Source organism: Canis lupus, chromosome 34 (genome assembly GCF_003254725.2).
Source record: "Canis lupus dingo isolate Sandy chromosome 34, ASM325472v2, whole genome shotgun sequence".
Lineage (NCBI taxonomy): Eukaryota > Metazoa > Chordata > Mammalia > Carnivora > Canidae > Canis > Canis lupus.
In genome coordinates, this window is record NC_064276.1 from 1,537,404 (window position 1) to 1,542,017 (window position 4,614).

Consider the following 4,614-nt stretch of genomic DNA (forward strand, 5'->3'; position numbering starts at 1 on the left):
TAATATGCCAGAAAACTGCAAGAAATGTCAAGAGAAGTCGATGAATCTACCATAAGACACTACTGATACCTGAGAGAGAAAGAGGAGTGAGATTCATGCCCATCTACTTGCTCTATGTCTTTAAATTGTGGGGATTATAATTGTACACAAGGTATTGGTCCTGATTTTCTATAATACCATATATTGGAAGAGGATTAACACAAATCATAGTGAGGAATAAACAGTAACATGATATGAAGACCCTAACACTACCACCATGGACAACAACTAACACAACAGCATAGTTATGGTACCATTTAACAGGGCACGTTGTTCTTGTCACCCCATTCTAGCATATAACAGTCGCACAAGTTTTGATGTCTACTTATGGGCTGTTTGAATAAATGTTAGTTTATTTTTTCTCTCTGTGTGCACTGAGGATAAGTAATATAAACTTAGCTGCTTTTATTTCTTTGATAACATCTTGGTAACATATATGTAATTATGGAATAAGTGGCTTCTTCTTGGATTTCGCTCTAAAAATGTCAACAGCCTGAATAAGCAACACAGCTACACATCAGTTTTATTAGTATAATATTGTAGAAAGTATAGTTTTTATTTATTTTTAAAGATTTTATTTATTTACTTGAGAGAGAGAGAGGAGAAGCGGGGTGTAGGGTAGAGGAAGAGGGAGAAGCAGACTCCCTGCTGAGCAGGAAGCCCAATATGGGGCTCGGTGTGGGGCTCGATCCCAGGATTCCAGGATCATGACCTGAGCCGAAGGCAGATGCATAGCCTACTGAGCCACCTAGTTGGCCCTCCAAGTTCCAGTTGGAGGCTTTATACTCAATGCACAATGCATACCTATGTGTAACTTTTTCTGAGAACATGCTAGGACTTAGCTCGGTAAGACAGCCTCACAATCTACCTAGTGATTCCAGAAGTCTACAGAACTCTTGGGAATAAGAAGAAAAGCAAAACAAAAAGATTCCTCTCCCAGAAAACCCGCACTCCATCCTCCACTCAGCCTGCGCAGAAGCTCTGTTCTGCATTCTCCAGGGATTCAGTATTTCATGTTCCTTCGGAAAGCATTTTCCGTGCTTTTTACAATTCACTGTCCAATTTTCCAGAACAAACACTCAGAAGACAGAGATGCTCTGAAGATTACATGGAGCTACAATGAAATATAAATTTATAACAAGTATCTTCATAAATAATGAAGTTCATGACTTATTTATTTTGTGTGCAGATAATGATTTAATTTATTTAGGCGGTTTAAAATTAAACCTCCTCATTCATTTTAATTTCAAAGATGGAAAGAAAAAACTCCCACCTCACCTTTTCGTGGACCATATAATCCTTTCTGGCTCTTTCCTCTATGTGCAAATATGTTTCCCTCTTTATTTTTCATTCTTTAATTTGATCTACTTAGCAGTGATCACCCTGCGTGTCTATTTTCCTGGTTTCTTGGAGGACAGTACTCATTTTTAGCAAGTTGTGTTTGTCAAACTGTAAATGTGTTTACTCTTTCATTCTTTAAAATATATTTCTTCTTACCAATATTCTGTTACCCAATTCTTTGTTTTTGTTTCTTGCAACCTGTCAGTACCATTGTTATCAACTCTGCCCACAGAGTACAAGATCCAGGGATGACAAGCTGCATTGCACTTTGCATGAGCTACTTTCAAGACTTGTTCATAAACATGACAGTTTTCCTTGTGCTGTCACAAGGACTGTATTAATACTTCTTCTCATTAACTTCACATTGGGTCAAAGAAGAGCTTCTCCTAATCTAAAGGTCCTAGTTAAACAATTGATTAGGTCCTGAGTAGAGTAGTCTATACTGATTAGTCTTGCAGTTTGGATTCCCATACAAAAAAACAACTCAGAAAATTATGTTTTCAAGCTGTGCAATCACTCTATCAGGATAATAAAACATTTTATTTTTAGTTTTTTAAAGATTTTATTTATTTGAGAGAGAGAGAGAGAGAGATTACTCATGAGTTGGGGGGGGCAGAGGGAGAGGGAGAGAATCTCAAGCGGTCTCCACCCTCAGTGCAGCATCTAGACCCCCCACCCCTGGCTCCAGAAAGGGCTCCATCCCACAAGATCTTTATCTGAGCCAAACCAAGAGTTGGTGGTTTAACCAACTGAGCCACCCAAGCAATCCCATAATTAAGTATCTTCAAGCTATATTTAAGGTGGACTGATCATCCTCCTCTCCCTCCACCCTACTCAGGGATTTGCATGTAAAATTTATAGGAGATAGCAAGTTTATTATATGGTTTCCTTCAAATGCTGCCACCTTGCTTTAAATGCATCCCAGGTTTTCTGGAGTGTATCTACAGAAAGATCTTTGGATAGCATAACATAGGCTAGAATGCGATAGGATGTGGTTTCTAATGTTCATAACCAGGCTTACATAAGAGCCTGGACATAGACACTGCATAATGAGTAAATTAGGAAAACCAACAGAAAATCTTACAGGATTATGTTCAGAGTTAACTCACTCAGGGATAATGCTAATAGTAGCAGAGAGTATAAAATTACACATCTTGATGCACTTGAGAAAACCTGCTTCCAATTCAGATATCCTCACTTCCGCAGAGTTAGGAGCACTGGCAGTTGCAGCAACTGACCATGAAGGCTCTTCTGGAAGTGGGGAAATAATCTTCAAGTGCTCTTAAATTTACTATGGGCCCAAAACTCCAAATCAGTGTGGCAAATTTTTGTTATCCACTGCTGAGCCAAGAAAGTTGTCCACAAAGGCAGATAATATAGATGACATTATTTTATATGCTGTAAAATTATACAACTTTTGGAGAAATTTTCCAAGTAAATGGATTTGCATTCCATAGCAAATTATAGATACCCCTGTTGTGTTTTATTGTCATTTTATTTTATATGTAATTGCTTCCTGTCTGACTCCTTCTCTTGGTTCTGAACTAAAGGCAGGAATCTGGAGCAACATTTGTAACTGGTACTTGTGCTATAGATATTTGCTAAATGCAATCACATTTATTTTTAATGCAATTCTGAGTTTTTTTAATGTTCAATTTCAAAGGCTTTTAGTGTAGAATTCTTTTAGAAAAGAGTTTTTTAGACCACTATTCTTTCCATGAAAAGCATATATTTATTGGAACATCAAAATTGATTCATAGATAAAGGGTTGCTTTGGATCCTTCATGTCCCCAAGGATTTGTGTTTATGAAATTCATTTAGAATGCCGTGTGAAGTTCATACCTCCTGGTCCCAAAGTTACTGCAACAAGGGTAAGAAATGTCAGCCTGTAAACATATTATTTTGAGGCAGAAGCAATAAAAGCCACAGATATTCAAAAACCTTTTATAATGCTTTAGTAGTATCAGAATATTTTTAATATATCCAGGCTCATTTACTTTTAAAATGCAAGACTGCTGCTGCAGAAATGTTTTGTGAAATGTTAAATTCCAATGTGTGTTTCTGATCACTAATAAATTTTATTTACATTAATGTGCTATTTTTATTTTTATTTCTCTTTTAAAAGTATAAGTCATAATTTTCTTAGTTTTTGTGTTTCAGAGAAGACATCAAGTTAACAGGGGCATCTGTTGTTTCTGTACAGGCCATTTGCCATGAAATTCAGAGAGAACTAAATAAATTGGTCATTTTTTTTCCTTAGAGCACCAACTAGTTTGTGATTCCTAATGTGCCAAGATAGAAAATATCTTCGCTCAAATCCTGTCCTCCACTCCCTCGTATGTTTTACTGGAGACATAATTTGCCTTATAATAGCAATAATGAAGTAGATTCCTTTTCAAAGTAGAATTACATATAGATTGTTAGAACACTGGGGATCATGCCCATTTTACAATGAAATGTTTATTTTCAGAATTTGAAAAGGTTAATTGATTTCTTCCCTCAAATTCATAAGACAAGCCACCACTTAGGGTTTTTTTGTAGTGTTTCTTTCCTACACCTTTAAACTATTCAACAGTACACCTTGCTACAGCTCTAACAGCAAGACCACAGTGAACTTCATTGCTAAGCATAGTCAATATTTTTATTCCTGTATTAAATGTCACTTGGGGTGGCTTTTACACTACCAGCCCGCCATTCTCTCCTTCTTGAGAAATTTACTTCTCCTGGATATTCTGGCCCTCGATGCCATGGTTAATCTTCTGCCTTTGGGATGCATCCATTTCTACCCATTTCTACCCATTTTCCCCACCACCAGCCACTTGGTACCAACACCCTACTTTTCCTTTCTATTAGTTGTGGCTTTTTTCCATGTTGATTTTCCATTAAGGTTTGAATCTCAGGCCATTTTATTGTTATTTTAGAGGTTATCTCTGATTGGTACCATTTATTCTCATGATTTCAATTATCATCTCTTGAGGAGCAGTATATAATGCTATGTTTCAGACCTTATACTTGGCTAAAAATTTCCTGGGTTCAAGCCTCAGCACCACTAATAATATTTGTGAGCTTGGGCAATGCACTTAACTCTTTGTGTCTCAGTTAATCCTCTGGCATGAGAATCCAATAATATCATTGCACCTCATTTAGCTGTCATGGAGATTAAATTGTATATATGGCAGTACACATATACGGGACACTTAGAACAGTACTTAGGATCTAGCAATTATTCCTTGT